The sequence below is a fragment of the Bombus fervidus genome, chromosome 11 (assembly GCF_041682495.2).
Source record: "Bombus fervidus isolate BK054 chromosome 11, iyBomFerv1, whole genome shotgun sequence".
Taxonomy (NCBI): Eukaryota; Metazoa; Arthropoda; class Insecta; order Hymenoptera; family Apidae; genus Bombus; species Bombus fervidus.
In genome coordinates, this window is record NC_091527.1 from 7,781,211 (window position 1) to 7,802,173 (window position 20,963).

The 20,963-nt window shown below is 46.1% G+C and overlaps 1 long non-coding RNA gene across 4 annotated transcripts in view; it reads left to right on the forward strand.

Annotated features, from left to right (window-relative positions):
• Window positions 1–20,963, forward strand: part of LOC139992274 (uncharacterized) — a 201,145-nt gene that overhangs the window by 153,045 nt on the left and 27,137 nt on the right. The window contains exon 3 of one of the 4 annotated variants that reach the window (XR_011801060.1): window positions 9,536–10,615. The exons of the other annotated variants lie outside the window; for them this stretch is intronic. This is a non-coding gene — a long non-coding RNA (uncharacterized lncRNA). Of the gene's footprint in view, window positions 1–9,535; window positions 10,616–20,963 lie in introns of those variants that run through there. 4 annotated transcript variants of the gene reach the window in all.

Below are 20,963 nucleotides of genomic sequence, written 5' to 3' on the forward strand. Positions count from 1 at the left end.
GTAAATGGCAGACAGGGGACGGATTGCGAGTGAAATTACAAGCTCGCCTGTCCCATATATCGCGTCGATGGAAAGACATGCTATATCTATACGGCCTTCATTATAGCGCAGCAACGTGGAAATTATGCGGATGTCCTCGATGGAAAGAAACGCTAGGAACAATATGCGAGGAATAAACAGGCTGCAACGATATTTACATCGATCGCGATATCATTGTCTTGGAAATTGCTCCAATGTTCTCCTTCTAGCTCACGAATTGAGCGCATGCAAGTATATTTTCGAACACTGTTCTTTCGTAATCGATAAAAATTGCTGCTTCGTTCGACCAATGTATCACTGCAGATTTACTTTAGATTTTCGCGTAGCGCGTAAATCTATCATGGAAAGGGAGCAGATTATAGACGATTCGTTTTACTCCTTCCTTGGTTAGTGGTACGGTAAACAGCGCCTTCTTCCCGACGATTACTCAACCCAGGCCCCATAACAACAAATCAACTACTTCTGCCTCTCGAGATCCATCTGAAATTCACATCGTACATGCTGCGTGATCGGTACTTGGTCCAGCAGAAGTATCGCAAGTTACGCGTTTCCGGGAGCCACAAGTTTTACCACTCAATTCCGGGAAGAGCTCGAAACCGCTACGCCCACCGTCTCTCCATCGACTCGATCAATTTTCATGATCCACCGTGTCTTAGTTTGCGAGTATAAGTTCGGCCAGGAACGCATAACTTCCGCTAACTTGCAATACCTGGAACCACGATAGTTCTGGAACGAGTCACGGACTTGCTGGAAATGCAAGTTGGTCGGTCACCATGAATGACTGCATTAGTGGTTGCTTCTCTCCGCCGGAAGCGGCGCCATCTTCCATTACGCGTAGTTTTACGCCAGTTCCCATGACGAGCGTAAATTCAAATAAGAAAGAACCAACACGGCGGCTTATTACGCCGAATATATTCCACCGGCTAATAACAGCCAGCCGACTGCTCCTTTTTTCATAATCGCGAAACCCCGTCTGGGAACTTCGTGCGCGGCTCCTGCGTCGGCCGAACACCGACCGCCATTTGCAAGGGTAATTGCAATAGGATAAACGAGGCTGGCCCGCGTTATTGGATTGTGTCGAATCCACCGGCGCACCGAATTGCCCGGTGACGACCGATTCGCGATGCTACGAGGAAATAATATCGTCGATTCAGTGCGATCATTCGTTAAGGAGGGGAAACCGTATCGGCGAGATTATCCCGGTGATTCGCATTTGCTGTGTGCACGATGGTTTGATCATCAGTTTGGCGAAGCTAAATAGTTGTGCGGTTCGTGGAGATCCGAAGGGGTTGCGGCGAGTTATTGTCTGGATTTTAATTAGATCTTTCGCCGCGGTGAAGAAATAATTGGAAAGAGTAAATTGGTAAAGTGTAGAGGCTACTAAATTTGCTTTTAGGTCTCTTTGCAATTGGAGAGTCATTTTAGTCTTTGTTCTGCCGAAGTTAACCTCGTCATTACCATCTAATTATTAAAGACTAAATTACATAGAGGAATTGCGAGCAACACGTAATTGGAAGCACAACGTAATTTTTTCGTGAAATAAATATACGATAAAATGGAGTGTGATTGAAATGTACATGTTCCGTAGACGAAATATTTTCATCGTGCAAAAGGAAAATTCCTATACTCCCACGAGACGTGTAAATACCAATATGAGGGCGACAGAGGCTTGACGAGGACCATTGCAGCCATGGTGACGCATTGTTCCGAATATTATTCTTCCAGTCAAGGAGACTTATTTTTCTCTCTGCCTCACGGCGTCCTTCTGCTCTTGAGAAGGCCCTTAGAAATAGCGATGGTACGATAGAAACAAGAAGAGAACACCGTCGTGTCTTATCGAGACGGATAGGCTTGTTTATCTTTCTGGATGAACATCTTTGGAGCTTGTCCTCGTTGAAGGGAGAGACGAAGACATCCTTGGGTGGTTTAGCTCCATAGTTATGATGACTGTAAATTGAAGAGGTTTTATTAAGCCCTTGGTATCCTCTTTATACGTAAACCTTATATTAATCTCTGTAGAATCTCATAGAGACCAACGTTAATAAAACACAATATCTTACGAAGCTTCAACAATTTCACGATATTAAAAACTACCCTCTGATTAAAACAAAACAACCCACGCGATAGAAGTTCATAAAGTGCAATCGCGTCACAGAGCAGCACGGTCTCAAAATCGCTTCAAAGAACCAGCTTGCCTTTTTCCAACAACCATCAGGCGTGCGAAAAACAGAGACATCGACGATATCGAATCAAAGTACGCGCCGCACAATTCGAAAACATTTTTCCACAACGGTGATTCACACAGAACCGGCTTTTTTTAACAGAGAAAGGGCTGAGAAAAAGAAATATAATTGAACTCTGTGTCGCGTCAAAGGATGGAAGCGCATCTGCCACCCACGCCCCCGACCAGCGAGATAGATCTTGCTAATTCAGCTGCACTCAGTAGCCGGTATATACCCGCCGGCGTATACCGCACTCTTTAACGCTCGAGGCACACCTACCGTCCGGTTCCTACATAATTTACGGAGATTAAAAAACGCGAAAAAGTTAATCAGCCGGCTTCAGCTACACACTTTCGACCTTTTATTCAAACTTTTCTCCACCTGTAAACCGCGCTTCGCCTTTCGGTTCGCCATACTTTCGACTTTTTGGCGTTCTTCGTCCCTCTTTCGATCAGATAGTCTTTTTCTTGGTTGAACGTTGTTTCGGGATACATAAAACTTGTGATTTTTTCTTTATAAATGATACGATAGTTTTGGACGAAAATTCGAAGGTACAAGTTTTACGATGTCGAGATCATAACTTTAAAAGTTACGCGTAATACGCGTAAACTTGCGTACGTCGTCGCGAAACAGATTAGGTGCAATTAATGTTATTCAAACTGGCAGATTTCGTTCCTATTCTTCTAAAGCTATTATATGATTGAAGAATGGGCCACAAGTTCGGCGTTAGGTCCCATAAGCAACGAGGTTGCACTCGGTAGTGATTCGCAAGAGACCCCGGGTGCACCTCTGAACGTCGGGTTGACCACCGTGGGGTTTTAGTCGGTAAGAGTCCGACACTACACGGTCGTTGCTACGCAGCGCCGAGTGTCCATGAGGATTTCCCCACGATAAAAAAAAAAAAAAAAAAAAAAAAAAAGGTCCCATAAGCAAGTTCAACTTTCTCTTTTTTTGCTCCGCGATTCACTTTCGCTTTCTATCTATGGAAGCGTGGCCTCTCCCTATTAGCAGCCTGGAGCCCTGGTTATTTATCGAAGCAGCGTCGGGACGTCTAATTAACAAGCTGCACGGAGTCTGTCGTGAGATTAGGATTTACAGCGGCGCGATCCTGGCTCGACTCGGGGACCGCTGATCGCTCCGTGTCGACAAGATTGCGTGTTCTCGCGTCGTTCGATCCTCCTTTCGTTTGACAGAGGGTCGAGGATGGATTGACGGAATGAAAACGACCGATGGTGGGCACAAGTGACTTTCTGCCGATCGAAATGGCTCGGAATTGAGCAATATAAATATACGTCGGGGATCGGGTTGCCTAAGGTTTCCTGGTATAAGGTGTTACCTTTGGCAAGGCTGGTTTAAATGTCGTGAAACGTGTTCTTGGGATCGTATCGGAGTTTGGAGAACAAGCTTGCAAAGAATGGCTGCGTTTCTCGTTAAGATATCATGCTTTGCATGCGGCAAACAACGGCGATCGATCGCCGGTGGAGATTTGACCGGTGAAACACAGAAGAGGCGTGGACGAGAGGGGTCGCGAGTCGAAGAAGTCGAAGGTGTTTCACAATGGTTCTTACTGTGACCCGGATCGTCTTCACGCCCACGAAAATCGGCTCTTTAAATAATTTTTAATCGACGAATCTCTTTCTCTTCCTTTTACCCTGTAAAAGTATCTTAGCCAGGGCAGTTAAAAAGGAAGAAATATTTGTCCAGGTAGAGTTCGCGGTCGTTAGAGCGAAATATAACGAGACCGCTGGTTCTCAGAGGGCAGTAGCTGCCTGGTGAGGAAAAGTTTGAACAACCGACAAGTGGCTATTCTCACGCAGGCGGTTTTGTTTCAGGAAATGTAGTTACCTCTCTCACTGAACAATTTTTTGCAATTACTCGAGGTACAGGATTTAGACGCTTAATAATTATGCGATTAATTACGTACAATTATCAAGGAATACAATGCATAAAGTTATAATTACTCGGAGAAAGTTAGAAACGTAATAAGCTAGGGAAATGCGATTCATCCTTATTGCAGGTTTTCTTTTATTGTAAGGATTTGTCGCAAGGAGTGTTTAAGGTGTTCTCGACCCACGAGCTAATACCCGTCAACAGATTCTCGTTTTGAAGATCGCATGGAGGAAAATCTCCAACAAGAGATTCAAGCCGGATTATTAGTTGGCTTTGCGGGCAACGCTTCCAGACTCACCCTTCGGCTTAAAGACAGATCACGCACAAATAAATTTTCGTTCACCGGGACTTCCTGTTTACCTCGATCGAGTAAATCTTCTAGTTGAGAATTTGTTCGAGATTACTAGACGCGAAGGGAAATTTCGGTTACCGTAATCCACGATAGACAGAACTGTCGAGGATCGAGAGTATTTCCCCTCGTTTTCGTTCATTCCTGCTACATAAATCTTCTAAACCTCTCCGTATCGAGAATATGTTTATGATTTCTGTACGTTTGTTAAAATATTTTACTTTCGTTGCTGCATTAATTCGCTATTAAAGGACAAAAGTCGAGGCGAGCCACACAATCGGTTAGAAAAGTGATTCGAAAGAGAAGGAAAAGGTTGTCGGGAGTTTTCACCAGCGAGAAAAGGGGACAAGAGTAGAAAAGAGAGGAGTCAGGGCCAATTACTTCCGCTCAGTTACACTAGACGTAATCCCAGTTAAACTGTTTGTCGAATCATATTGAATTACCTAGCTCAGGGCAGCGATCCTTTGTGCCAGAGGCCTGAGGGATCGCCGTCCAGATTAGATTAATTCGGCTGATTTTATTAGGACGTTTCCAGCGGCTTGATGCAGCATGCTCGATGCCAAAGCGAGGACAGTCCTCCTCCACCACCCTACGGTTTCTTCTTCCTCTTATTCCCTGTGTTCGCCTTCTCGCTCGCCAGGTGCTCCCTTGCCCGGTTTGTTCTTTATCTTAAGGACACGGTGACATTCCCTTCGAGAGAAAATCTCATTTCGCTCTCCATACAGAGCCACTCTCTTTTTGCTTCTCTCTGACAGAGAGCCCATCGGTTTAAACCTCGAGAAATTAGTACCGCTTTACGGTTGCTTGAGCCTCACCAGGATCCACCCTTCGTCGTTTGGCCATCCGCATTTAATACCGACGAAAAACTCCGCTCACTGATTCCGTGTATACCAACGTATTACTGCCTATTTCCTTTTGATTGTATCGGTGAGCTGCAGGTAGGCGAAACATCCTGGAACTAGGACTCTCCTGGGGACAGGCCTCTTTATTCCGCGTTTATCCAGCGACAAAGCATCCCCTCTTGTCGCGTTGCGTTTGGCCGCGCGCCGCTTCAACCAAACGACGAACCCTCGCTCCGTATGGAAACAAACAGACACCGGTCGATCTGTGACGAATAATTTTTACGCTAATTCCGAACCGCTTCCAATGCCATTACGGGCTACCAGATGTCTCCTAACGGAGAATTCTGCGCCCCAGGCTTCGAAACGGTGGAACCAGCCTCGTCCTTTCGTTACTCGCCCCGTAACCACCAACCGTTCGAGAGAGACGTTGCTCTGTCGGTGGCAAGTTACATTCGCGAACGGTTTATAATTGCACGGTTCGCGGCCAGTTCTTTCGCGCTTCTCCTTTTTGGCCACGTCAAACCGGTACTGGTTCGAGTTATCGCGTGGCCGCGGGCGTTCGTTCCTTTGACGATGATTTAGCGTTTCCAGCGTAGCGCACCGCTGTGGTTGTTCCATCGTACAGCCGTTCAGAGGATTTATCGAAACGGTCGATGCGTTTATGGGTTGTTCCAATTTGTGGAAAAAAGATGTCGCGAATTGGATCGGCGACAGTTGGAGAGAAAACGTCGTTTCCGTCACGAACGACAACGACGATCTTCGACTGAAACGACGCGGAACCCACCCTGGAGAAGCACAATTTAGCGGCGGCAGCAAGGTTCGTGCAACCGCGAGGTACAAAGAAGCGGCGGGAAAACACACCGATCCCCGCCAAATATTTTCATATTCCATTCGCGACTGCTACTTTGCTCTCCTCCTTTTTTCTCGCGGCCGATACCAAAGGGTATTGGGATTTATAAGGAATGAAAACTTCGCCAGCCCGAGAGAGCAGTAGCCAAGGAAGGAAGGAAGAGGCCGGAAGAAAAGGGGTTGGTAGGTGGAAAAGCAATTTAAATTCCGATCGTTCATAAAGCGAAAGATCTCGCTTCCTTTCCCTCTTTCTCTCTCTCTCTCTCTCCCCCCTCCCCCCTCTCTCTCACGCTCACTCTCTCTCTCTCACTGACTTCCTCGTTCCTTTTCGCCACTCACTCTGGTGTTCTTTCCTCCTTGTACCCCACACCCTCTGCATCCCTTTCTTATTTCCAAACCGCATTCTATTGCGATTGCCGTTCTCGAAAAATGAACGCTCGCAAAGGAAACGCGTATAGAGGCATTAAACGATTGGCTGCTGTGTTTGTCGTCAGCTAGGACTTCACTGGGCTGCAAGATTCGCCACTGTGCGAATATTGTGCGGAATGTTATGGCCTTTGTGCCAGAGTGAACCATAAGCGTAGGTGTAACGTTTCGATAAAAGAATCTTGGGCTTTGTAATCTCTCGCCTAACGCGAGTGTAGGGTAGAATATCCACTAGACGTTCATTTTTGGAAATAAAAATAGGGGAATTTCTCCCTTTTGTTTCTTTGCTGTGACGACACGTGTTTTCAATCGCTCCGTTTCTTAATTTGATTTCTCAACTCCAATTCGAATTCGCTACAACGAAAGAAAGAAAAAACCTTTACGAAGATCTGCGATATAAGTTAGAATGGTTAGAATCTCTTCGAGATTCCCCTTTCGCCAATAGACATCGTTCAATCGAAGAATTGTAATCAAAAGTACTGGAAATATAATAATTATTTGAGAAATTTGATATTATCCGATCAATTCGAAGGGAAGTTTGAATTTCCAAATTATTTCTTCGATAAAAAGTTTTAACCTTCCTGTTTCAAGAATTCCTGCCGGAGGGATTGGTTCGAAGAGACACATTTATCGGTCGATAGATGCATCGCAGCGGAAAGAGGAGGTTCGAAAGCCACTTTCAGCGCCACTACTTACCGCAGTTCGGAAAGTAGCCAGCAGCTTACGCGGTCCATCCCTAGAAACCACCCCCTTTCGCGTGAATATGTAAACGGGAGAAGCAAAACGTGCACGTTCGTCTGTCTTCGTCTTACTATGTACCACGAAGAGGCGAGACAGAGAGAGAAAGCTGGTATACGGTGGGGGAATAGCGATTACGGTTATTTCTCGTGGGACACGCGCCCCCTCGTTTCCTTGCCCAAGAGCCGCTGTTGCTAATGGATCACATCTCTGAATTTCCCTGACATTACGTCCCTCATGTAAGATTTAAAGCAGAGTCCGTTTTCAGCCGTCGAGGCTACAGGCTAATCTCCACTACCACGATAACTCTCTCTTTCTCTTGCTACTCGTTCTGTCCCACCGTTTTATCCGTCTTCGTCCGCTCGTCCCTCTGAATGATTTCCATGTAACACGTTCGAATACGCGAAAATACGCGGGTGTTTCTAGAAAATTACATCGTGGCTAGTGTAAGATAATCTACTGAGACTTGTTGATTTTAATCTCGTATGTCTTTATGTGTCTGTGACATTGATTCTTTTGCCCTTCAGAGAAGTAATATTAAGAATATATATCTACAAATCACGACCATTAAACACAAGGATAGTTTCTTGACCTGTAAGCAGCTTATAAGAAAAATGTCCAACACGAAGAAAAATTATCGTATGGAAATCTTCGATACCGTAAAGATCTGTTTCCAAGCGAAAGATCTGTTTCATGAAACCTAACGTAACCCCATCAAGTCGATACAAGTCAACTGACTACAGTCTGAAGAACAGGAAATTCGATTGGAAACACCTAGTACATGGACTGTAGCTATGTTTAAATTGGATCAAATGTCAGTCGCGGTGAGTAACAGCGCGCAGGATGGTCGCGAAGGCGAATTAAAAGTGAAACTTCCACAGGAAACGGTAGCAGTGGGATGGAACGGGTGGTCGGTTTCGTGAGATTGATATTCACAAACTCATGCGGCTCGTAGCAATCTCGATAATCGAATCGCGGGCTGGCATCGTGTTAACTTCCGCATCTCCTTTCCTCTCGTGTCTTAATATTTTACTCGGACAGCGAAAACAAAAGACGAGGCGGGGGTTGAAGATATCAGAGGGGCGGACAGAGCGAAACGGAGAAGAGATTTCTTCTACCAGTCGGTCTGCTGGAGCTGGCGGTACGACCGGCAGGATTTTCGTTTCTCCCTGACGACCTCCCGAGGGAGAGCGCCACCAGGACGAGTTTCTGGCACTTTGCAGCTCAGCGTCTGTTGAATATTTGATCGTGGACTTTCCAACGCGCCCCTCGTTTTCTGACTGACACTACATGCGCTCTACACGCGCATTCTCCTCATCCGCTGTACCAATAATCAACCTTCTTTGATATTTCGAGCGTTCTCAAACTACTAAAACGGGAGTAAAATGAAGCAGGGTAATTTCAGTCAAAAGGATATTTCAATCAAGCTACCTTGTAATTCGTTAAATTCGATTATGAACAATTTTTACGCGTTCTACATTCTTCCTTTGAAAGTACAATAGGTCGAAAAGGTAGGAACGCATGAATAAGTTCAACTAGGTCGAGTGATGTCAGGATCAGGTTTGTTAGTTTGTCAAAGTGAAAGAGATATTCACGTCCGTAGGCTTCGATATCGTAGATATTCCTTTGAGCTTGAAGCCTTATACTACTGATCGAGGACAGTTTCATTTGTCTGGTCGGTCGATTGGAATATTAGACTCGCAAAGGGAACAGCTGTCGATGACCTGGATCGCTGTCCATTCGCTCTTCTCTACATATCTGACACAGTTCCCATCGCGGGAATGTTGATAGACACCCACGAAAATATGTCCGTTGCCATCGAGACCAACCTCCGATTATCCGTTTTCATGCTCGACTATTTGCATCCATTCACGCAGTATAATAATCATTTAACCCGTTCGGCATTGCGCCTCTACCGTTATTATTATTTATAATTGTTCCATTATCACACTTCAAACGGTACATCAATTCACGCGCTGTTATTACGAAGAAACAAGAGAAAGCTTTAGTCGCTTACGAAAATATTCGAATATTTGCAAAATTTTATGAATGTGTATTTGTATTGTATGTGTACGTGTATTTTATGATTGTGTATTTTATTTTTATTTCCGTAACTGAACGCAATATACTATCATAAAGCCGTGTTAGGAGATTACAAAGCTGAATATTTTTCCCGACAGGAAAAGAAACACGGAAGCGATCGGAAAATCACGTTTTCTTGTTCGTGCTGCTAAATTATTTAAGAAATCTCATTGGAAAACGGGTTGGCAGCTGAGTGGTTCTCGTGGAGCGGAATCAAGAGATAAGAGTTTATCGGGCAGATAGGCCGGAAGCCAGGTGGGCGATCGGCGGCGTTAGCCTGACGATCGTCGAACGCCGTTTCAATTTCAGAGTCATCTCCGTCTGATCAGCTGACTTGGCGGTTTTCGCGATGCGGAAATCCCGCTCCACTTTTCCCGCCTCTCAACTGGGATTAAGAAAATTGCTGCTCCCTCCCATGGAACAGAAGAAGAGGAGAGTAAGAGCTTGGTATTTGGTTACGTCTCGAGTTCACGGCGAACTCCGCCGTGCTCGCTAGACACTCGCTCCGTTCTTGTTTTATTCGACGCCAAAGTATCCTCGCGCTTGGACGAAAATTGAGCCGTCTCTGTCGTCGAACAGCAGACGCTGCTAATTCCCTAGACAAACAAGGAAGCTCGTTCCGAATTACGGAAACTGCGAAAGCGATTACAAAAATGAAAGGAGTATCGATTGGTGTGGATGTTGACTCCGGAGCGAATTCTCGAACGGAGGATTTCGAGGATCTTTCACGGGAAGACGAATGGATCGAGAGGGACCAAGGAAGTATTTTAGGTAGTTTGGTTTAATTGGCGCGGTAAATTATAGGAATGGATGGCACAAATATATTTCGTTCTCACCTGTTCTATTTAAGACCGAATCGAATCGGTAAATAACCGTAAAACAATTTCCTCCTTCTTTTTAATAGTTCATGAAACATTCAATAAAATCGCAGATCTCGAAACCCTTTGCTGCGATAATGGAAGATGGAGGGAAGGAAACGTAAAATACAAACTCTACGTACATTTGCCAGATGAGCACTCGCATGTGATCACAATGATGGAAATAAACAACATTATTTACTAGAAATATACATTCACCAAGGTCCAACATCGTTTCTGCACGAGAAGACGCCTGAAGAGATCCGGGGGAGCGCTGCAGAAGAGATTAGCCAGAGGTAAGACGAATAGAGAGAGAAAGAGAGAGAGAGAGAGAAGAAATCATTTCTGGGGTGTTAATGAGGCCCGTTGTCGCGTGTCTGCGCATTGTCGGATCACGACTACTTGCGGCTCATTCGCGCGGCTGCTTCTCTCGCCAAGGTCTGCCAAGTACATGAGCATATATGCGATCCGCCGCACCCTTCCGCCCCACTGCCCAAACATTCGCGAGACTACTTTGTAACCGTCTCGCGTACATAGTTCTAGCCGATCGACCTATTCATCGTGCTTTTAACCTCGGAATGTTTTCCCCGAGGGCTAAGCTCATGGTCCCCCATGGCTGCTTTTTTTGCGAATCCCTTTCATCGATGATCCTCGATGGACGTGAAGGAAAATTGAGAACCAGAGATGGCCAGATTTTCGAGTCCGCTATCGTTTTAACGGAAAGGGTCTCGCCTTTGTCGGCTGTTGATCGATGCGTCGGCGTTGATGTATTATAGTTCGTGGAAGGAATCAGATAAGGTCTCTTGGTATCGAGGTATACTTGTTGAAAAGTGTATAGCGTATAGTGGGGCAAAGCGCAGGGCGGGGATGATAGCACGCTTAGGTGTCTAGAGTCCGAGAGTTCACGTACGGGGACGCAATCCTTCGGTCGAAGAACAATATCAATTCGCCATCAACTAGGAAACTCCAAACGACAGTGTTGGAAATCTGGAAACCGCCAGGGGCCGTCTCCAGAAACAAAGACGCCGTTCACTTCGACTGGGTGAGCATCGGCCGTGTGGTTGACTACAGAGGGTAAACGGTCTCGCATACGAGTCCCGGGGTGGGAAAAGTTCTTCTGGAAAGAGCGCCGTACCCCCATACTAATCGATAATAAAGCCTTTTCGATTTGATCGGAAACTTTTTTCATCTAGCCGCTGGCTAGCTTCTGTTGTCAGGGTTGGTTCGCTGACCTCCAATGACCAACCCCTGCTTTCTCTCTCTCTCCCTCTCTCTCTCCCCTCTTTCTTTCTCTTTGTAGCCATTATTCGGTGGTATCGACGAACGTAAGTGTTGACAGATAAGCGAAGGAGGAGGCTGCGAAACCAGCGTCGCCGACAAACGGAACCAGCGGTGAAAGGAAAACGCCGAACTCCGGTAGCGTTTTAATCAATCTCCTTCTCGCGCATGTTCTCCATCCTCCAGTCCAGTTCTATCCCTTCTTCCGGCGCGTTTATCGTTCCTGACGCTTTCTACGACCCCGCTCCAACCCGCTACCGACCGCATCCCACGATTTTCGTATCCGATTTGGGGTCCAAGCGAATCTAGTAAACGTACCCCTCTGTGCAATACCAGTGGCCGATTCGGGAGTTGGTAGTGGGATGAGGACAGGATGGTATCTTTCTGAGAGCCTCGTTGGCTAGTAGTTTGTATAGTTTCATTGATCTTGATACGACGAAGCAGCTGGTCGAGAATGGATCTGATACGCTGCAAGTGCATCTCGCGCCGAATTGAATGGAGGACGAATTGATGGAAAAGTCGCAACTTTCCTCAGGAGTAGTTGAAAATTTGGTTGAACTATTTAAAGTAAAGGTGAAAGACGGTTCGGAAAAGGAGCGAAGATTGAATGGAGTGGGATCAGTGTTTAACTGTGACGAAACCTTTTACAAGTATTTTAGGATTTGCCGCGGTCCAGTTACAGACTGCCTCCGCTTTATTTAACGATGTCTTTCATGAATGTTAAATAGATAGTTCCGACAGAACTAGAACACGAATGAGAGAAAAGAAGATAGTAGACAGGTTGGGCCGACGGGGAGTAAAAGGCTAGGCTTTCGCAACAAATAATGGGCCCATGTGTCCGGGATAGACAGAAAAGCGGAGAAAAGAAGCTGGTAAATATTCTGCTCCTTTCTTGGAGGGACGCGGCCACTCCATATTCGTGGTCTTGATCGATCACCATCGAAAAGAAAGAAAGCAATTCGGCTTAGGAAGCGATAAAAGAAAGCTGTCATAGCCGCAGTAATTTTTCAGCGTGAACCAACGTGTCTGGCGGTCAGCCAGATCTCGTCTCTGCTGTTAGTTGGCCATCTCTTTCCGACCAAATTTAATTTCCACCGGCGATTTCAACCCCGTGTCTTAGGGGAATCGTCAAAGCTGCTCCAGTTTCTCGTAAAAAAAAAAGAAAAGAAAAAAAGAACTGTATTTTACAAAACGTGTTCTCGTTCGTTAATATCCGTGGAGAATTGCTTATTAAACTAAAATGTTTGAAGCACGTGACGTTTGATCAATACTCGGCGATAAGAGGATTAAGGAACACGTAGTTTTCTTGCTTCTCCAGGAGATAGTTACTCGTTTGTTTCTTCTAAATGGAGCAATTTGCTTGTAGCGTAGCGTGTTCCCCGCCATCATCATCACGAACTTCTTGTTTCTCGCAAGCTCCACGTCTAATGACTAATTATGGGACAAAACATACAGCGCAGCGTCTCTGTTTCTTCTTCCTTGCCATCCTGCGAGACTCGTCCTTCTTTCCACGTCTCGACCCGTTAACTCATTACCGTTTATATTCACCAACTCGAACGTACTTGAAGATTTTCCAAGCTATGCAAAAATCCGAGCCAGTATGTCTTCGGAAAAAGATTCTATCAAATGATAATTTTAAAAGCGAATAGAATCGAACGAATTGCCGGCTTTGATGACGATAACTTTATCAATCGCTCGTCGACGACGACTGAAGCAACGTCGGGCTGTCTCACGCGAGGATGTCAGACCTTTTTAACGGGACGCGCATGGCGAACTTCTTAAAAGCAATTAATTCAATCCCACGGGGGTGGAACGTTGCTGACTAATTCGAGACAACTCCGGCCTGCTTACGAAACGGTAACGAAGTTACGATTCCCCGGAAGTTAGGCGCGCCACGCGAACTCTCCTCGTAACCGGCTACGAGGCTAACTATAACTTCGAACGTCCGCCGGGAGAACGGCGCCGGCCGGGAAAAATCTTTCGGTAACTTGACGTCTCTAACCGACGACACGTTCTTTACCATCGAGCAAACGATCGAGTTTCTTATCTGGGCTGCACATTTAGCATGTAAATTTTGCTTTGTAGACCGATGGGGTTCGTGTGATTAAAATACAAATTCTCTTGCAAAGAAACTCACGCCAATTACACTATAACACTATTCTACCCAAAATTAATTTCTTCGCTCGTAACTACAAACAACGCAATTTACTGTACATTCGAGTACAAAAACGAATAACCAGCTGCGGAGATACGATCGCAAGTAAACTTCAATCCTATCCCCCATTCCAACCACGTTACACCACGAGATATCATCGTCTGGCGTCCCTATCTCGGACAAACACCTCAGGTCCTAGTAGCTCGATAACTGTTTTCCATCTGTCGAACGTATCCGAGGAATAGATTCACCTTTGAAAGCGTTGGGCCGGTTTATCGATGTTTCGAGCCGAAGAAAACCGATTGGTCGCGCGAGATAAGGCGATGGCTGTGCACGATGGAATGAAAACGGTACACGGAACGAAGCGCGTTGAAAACGCAGACAGTATCACAGGTCGAGATCGGACACATTCGTGTCCACGGCTGAGACCACAAGTCTCACTGATACGTGAAATCAGACGGACATGTGGTCTTCGGCTTCCATTTTCTCCGACGCGTTCGCACCTTTCCCTTCGCGATGCTCTTCTTCTTCTATCTCGATAAGCGATCTAAATTATCGCCTGCTCTTGGGTGTCTCGTGCTGCCTGCCATTATTCCTTCTGCCGGTTTAAGTGGCTTTTTTCGAATTCCCGTGGTGCGATATATGATTCGGACGTGACGAATAATTTTTGGTAATTGTACGAGCGCCGTCGGTTCTCGGGCCATTCCCACTTTTGGTCAGCAAGAAAGTATCCTCTCACGTGTCTTGTAAGGTACAGCGAACGTGTCGTATCTCTCGATCTGCCAAGTCGGCTGTTCGTGTAAGAGGTATTAATTCGTTGGCACGTAATTCATTCTGAGACGCCCGGATCTCCGGGACGCACAACTGCGATTCATCGTTGTTCTTTAATTTTCCTCTTCTTTTTATACTCTTGCGTGACCACGTAGCTGCTCCGTGACGACACAGTAATTCCAACTACTGTTTGGATGACGCCGCTATAGCAGCGATGTTGATAATATGGAAATTCTATTATATTTTGAATTTTATTCAAACGCATAAAATGCATGAATGTGGCTTATCGAGTTTTTCATTTGTGGTCTTCGATTAATTAGTGTAGATAGTCGTACAAATGTTATAATAAATACAACCGTGTGCCAGTACTTTTTGTCGCCATTGTACGTCTCATGAAATCCACATCAAAAATAGATCTAGCACCATTTCGAACTCCAACAACCCTCTCGCTCCGCGCAAGTCGTGATTCCAACGAGACAAGAGATCCGAGAAATGATCGTAGTAAATCGCGCGCTGTTACCCGTCCCTAATTGCTCATTCCCCCATGCGTTTCGGTAACTTTGGTTTGTGGTTCGAGGGGGCGGACAGAGATCGCGGCTTTGTCGCGGCCCGGCTGCGTGTTTATTAATGACGCGCGAGAAATCGCTGCATTTGGCGCGGCTATTAGTCATCGAGAGACTTCTCTCGTAGAAAGACGGTGTAGGGGGAAATAAGAGATTGAAGCAGAGAGCAACGAGGACTAGACGCTGGTGGAAATCGCGGATGCGTAATTTCCAGCCGTATTTGCCATCGTTGTTATTAGAGGGCCAGTGGGAACACGAAAAGCTTCCGGTTTCCGGCATGATGAATGGCAAAACGCTTTTGCCTCGGTTGGACGTTTTCGTTTAAAACACTGACACCCGTGGGAGTTTTCTTCGAGTCATCGTGACGTCGATTTGGGTCTTCGTGGTAACGTTTCCACGGTGAAACTCGTGAAAACTTGAGAGCTAGTCATTTGGAGTTGACGAGAATTTCGCACACCGGCCATGAGTGGGTGGTTTCTTTTCGAGAGCTGCGAATAACAGTTTACCGACTCCGCGGTCGAACATCGGTGCCAACTTTCGCGCAGAATGAGTTTGCATCGTGACTGTGTGTGGGGTACGATACTTTATCTCGTGACGGCCGCGCCACGATGCGCGCGCGTTGTTACGCGTAAATCAAATTTCGCGGGACTCGCTGGCTGGCCAGGAGAACGTCCTTCGCATTGGGAATCGATATTTCACTTCGCTGACCATTTTGCACCGCGATGGGTAGAATTGCAAATGCGAGCTTGCTGCAAGAAGAACTCGAATTTGAGAATTCGGCTTGCATGCATCGATCCGATGAGTATTCCACCGTGCTTCGGGACGATCGCGCGAAGTCGGCTATCTAAATGTCGATCGCTCCCATGCTTCGTATAATGCACTGCACTCCTTCGTGGAGTCTTGGACCACCTACTGCATTGAGATCTTCCCTAGCAAATGGATTTATTTTATTTCCTATGTTCCCCTTCTTTTAATAAAGTAATAGTTTTTTCGCGAATGTTATCGATCAATTGTTGTTTTTGACTTTCTCTTGAGTTTCCTTATTTATACACAACCCCGTATATATTTTACAGTACTCGCGATACCTTTCTTAAAGCACTTGCGATGCTGAGGGGGTTTTATATAGTGTCACATGTAGCAATCGTTTCGAAGAAAATTGCTCTGGATCGACATCGATCCGAGAGATCAGTTAACTCCAACGGTGGCTGCTATATTTCAAGGAAGAAGACCGGGCTGGCTATCGTGGATTTAGCGATCGAGAGATCGCAGCGTCAATTAACCGGTCGGTGTCTCCGTATCAAACGAGCGACGCCGGCCTAACAAGGTTTTTCGTCGGAGTCGGTCCACATGGAAGACCCACTAGGCTGATTTAAATAAACCATTACCGGGTGGTATCTTTCATCGGCTGGCCCACACCTCCGGTCGCTTTCTGACACTCGTTCCTCCTCGACTCCGGTATGAACGAGAATAAGAATACGTCGAGGAACGAGCACGACGAAGAAAGGAGAGAAAGAAGATCGAGAAGGGAGGAAGAAAAAAAGAGGTAGAAAAAAAAAGAGCAGACGGAAAGCAGCTCAGGAAAAGAAGAAGAGGGAAAAAGGAAAAAGAAAAGAAATAAAGAAAAGAAATAAAGAAAAAGGGATGCAAGCAACACCTGCAGCAGAAGCAGCATCCTTGAAAGTAGCTCGCAACGGGCTGCCAACTGCTACATAAACGCTAACGACTGATCGGCACAACCTGATAGACCCTGTTAGCCAAACGCCATGCTCCTTATAGAAAACGAATATGTTCGCGGTTCGGCCCTGTTAGCCATTCGACCAGCCACACTCTTCTGATATCTGTGTTCGTCCCGCTGCCGTGCCACCGACTTCGGTTATATAGCCTGGTACACACGTCGTGTAGCGCTGGATATTCATCTCCCGTAGCCTTTGTTCGGAAAGCATTGTTCGTGATGTACCCACACAGGGAATTTCGCTAGAACCGTGATAGGCCTCGCCTGTCAATTTAGAGAACGTTTTATGGAACACGCGCGACGCGGCCTTATAGTCTGGACCATCCACCGCGATCGATTCTACAGAGTTTGGTCTATGAAACACACAGATCGTAGTACCGTTCTTGGGAAATCTTGAAGATCGTGAAAGACGAAGTATCGTCTCGTTCTTTTAGGATACATATCCATGGATTTTATCGATCCATGCTTCGATCATAGTTGATTCTTTCTTCCTTTTACGTCAATGCCAATACTTACGGACGAACGAAGGCACAAATAATTAGTCGAAAGACGATCTCTATCGTACCGCCAACCTCAGACCACCTCGATAAACCCAGAGAATCACTCGAAACACACCTTGACGATCGCCACTCCTATCAAACCCCCGCCCATTTCTTCAAAAGAACATTCCACGGGCGTGCAAACTCGACGACGTCATGGAGACTCTCGAAGGAGCGACGAAACGAAGGAACGAGACGAAACGAAGAGAAAGAGTCGGCGAGGACGAGCCTCGGAGCTGGTCCCGGGGCTCGAACGAAGATTACCATTCAATGGATGATCCATCAGGCCCCGGGGCCGTCACTAAATCACGTTGTACGCAACAGCACGCCCGATCCGCGCATCCGGCGCGCTTATAATATACGCGTCTCTTCGCGAGCGGGTACATGCGTGTACGCGCGATGCGCGCACATTGCACGACTTCGAATCCCCGAGAAAAGAGAGAGCGGCTCACGCACACGCGAAATTTATACGCGCTGTCCGGTTACGCCCAAAGTTTGTTCAGTGACGCGTCCCTCTCGGTCCGACTACTGACAGATCTGGCTTATTTATACGTCGGGACGCCCTCGTCGTCGTCGTTTCGTCAGCGTCGCGGTCGGATTCGACGGTTGTTACAACGATACAAACGCGTGAAACACGCTGTTACGTGGGTATAGTATCCGAGTTGGGGTTCCTGATGTTGGGGTTCTTGGAACTTGTGATTCTTTTTATAAGACACGATACTTTACGATGAATAGCATTCGAGAATACTTGCTTTAAGGCGCGCAGATTGTTTGCTTTAAAACCTGTGTCTTTATAAAGTTCATGCATGTTGCATAGTTTCCTGGGCGTCTGTTGACTTTGGTCGATTAAAAAATAGGCCACGAATTTTGTGTGCCACGAAACAAAGTTTAACCGAATATAGTGTTGCGGATGATGCGAACCAGAGAATTATTTAAAAAAAAAGGATTACATACAATAGCCGGTTTTCGGGGAATATCGTTACAATAATATGTTGCTACATTGGGAATTGCAGAATGTATAGTGAAATATCCTATTCGTCGTTAAATTCAATTTAATACAATGATGGAGGAGTTCAGGCTTAAAGGCTAATATTAGAGGATATCACGTCATGTGAGAAGATCGAGATCGTTAGAAATCTTCGAAGGTAATTCAGAGATAGTGCCAAAACGAATTTGTTAGAGATTTATTTGTTTACCGAGGATGTCGTGTTGGAGCTGCTGGAGGCGGTTTCCACGGGCTCGCGCGAGTCTGGCCCGCGATATCTATAAATATTGGATGTGTCCGGGGACGCGGTTTGTAATTATGGGAATAGATCGCCCCGAGTGACGCAGCTGGCCGTAAGTCAATGGCAAAACGCGCCGGAGGCGGAATCGAATTTGAAATTTCGGGAGGCGTGGAGCTTCTCTCGAGGACCCCGAAATTTTCACTAGCCCCGCGGACAACGAATTGCCGCTGTCTCGACACACTGGGGCGGGTTCTCGTCTCGCTCTTGGTCAACGCCGATAATTAATACTTCTGATCAATTCTGGAGTTACGATTTCGAATCATCCGTCGAAAAGCAATTATCATACAGTTCTTTTGATCATCGATATCGCTATCAACGAATCTCTGTATTATAGCATCGAAAATATTTTAAGCTTAGCTTCCTTTAACCCTTTCGGTATGTAAAATACCTGGACTTGATTAATCGGAATATAAATGCTATAACGAATGTATATGTGCGATGTGTCAATACTTTTTGTAGCCACTGTACGGTATAGGTTGGCAATTAGGTAGAATCAAATGCCGATGAATTATTGAAAAACACGAAGAAAACGCGTTATCGAACAAAACTCACGCGTGTACGTCGATAAGCGCAGCAGAACCGATAGGGAGGCAGGCGTAATTAATATATGACCGTGCGTCGAGCGAGAGGCCGCGAGCGCAACGCACACGCCCACCGCATCCGGCATACAATGCGTATAAATCGTCATGAATTTTGAGAGGGCTGCAATTTCGTATTGAATCGCATTCGTACCGGGTCTGCCCATCCTCTCCGTTTGCCATCCACGTCGCCACCTTTCCCATCTCCCGTCCCCTCCTACTCAAATCGTCCTCGAGAGGGAACCGTATTTCCTCTGATTGCAGGTTCCAGTGACTTAACCCTTGGACGATTCGCGATCCACACGTGTGCTATCTCGACAGGCCGAGAAACTGATCTGCGATTATTACCAACGATGTTCGCGTCATCGATGACCGCGTTCTTCGGCTGGTTTCGAGGGAACCATAATGACCGCCTTAATTGCGACGTTTATAGCCCCACAGCCAAGATTGATGCGCGTCTGCCGCTGCAAGCTTCTGGCGATTTCAAGCTTGATAGGAACGCTCGTGTGAAATTTAGAATCTCTCGGAGAAAATCTTAGATCTTGAAAATTTGCGGATCGAAGATTTAAAAGCTTGTAAACTCGAAAACTTGAATGTTTGATATTAGAATATTCAAAAATCCGTATAGACAAAATCTGAAAATTCGGAGGATTTTAAGAATATTCTTTTAACATTTCTTTGCCCCTTCGTTATTTCTATGAAAAGTTTCACAGTTACGTCATAATCATAGCCGGCTCGTCGTCTCGACGACGCGACGGCGAGACAGACGTTAAACTGCGTGCGACTTGCAAGAGCCTCCTGTTCGGTGCAAGCACGTCGTTCAATTAAAGATCGTGTAATAGCATTCCAACCCTCCTTTTCACGTTCCTCTTCATCGAATCCCGCATAATGCGACACGACTTTTTTAATTGATGCCTTTGCGTTCCATCCGCATGTACGCATCCTCGTGTACCATGTCGCGAAACCAAGGGAACTCGATAGCGTCATCGAGACGGTCTTTCGTGTCGCTTTATGTCGCGTTATTAAACCACCGTACCGTAAATATCGGAATAGTCGTGCTACAAGTTACAAGCAGACGAATCTCGATATCGATAATCTTCCTTCACCTTTAAACATTGCTCAAACGCTAAGAACAGAGTTCTAACGATCGATAAATACATCCAGCTGACTCTTAAGGCAGGTTTCTGGCTTTCGCTCAAGCCAAGTCCATTTGAAAGAAGAACTACCGCTTTCGAAAGTGTTCCCTTTTCGTAGCAATATTGTGATTTGTCTGTAATTAAATAATACCGACAATCTGAACATTTTGTTGCACGAATAGGAGAAATTGAACGAGTTATTCGAGACAATGTGCATTGAATCTCGTTCTTCCTTTTCAAAGGAGCGCACAAATGTTTCGTAAGACGACGATCTCAAGAGGGTAGCGACTATTTATCCGAAGGATGGGATCCAAGACGTAGACAAGGTAGAAGCGTCGCTTTTGATGGGTAGGAAAAATGCGTCGGTGCGTCTCGACGCGGCTTTATTTCCTACGCGACCGGTGCGCCTTTGGCTTTTCACGTTCACCAGCGACTCCTCACCCCTCTCGACTTCCGCTGCCATGTCGTGAAACCGCGTCGATCCGTGAATCTCGAGGCGTCCCGGCTCGAGATTTGGAAAATGACGTATCGGGGTCGCCTAAGCCGCCGGATGAGATCAGGATGATAGATGGTGTCTCCGGTTCACGTGGACGGCTTGACTACATTATACGGTTGCGTACGCCTACGTACA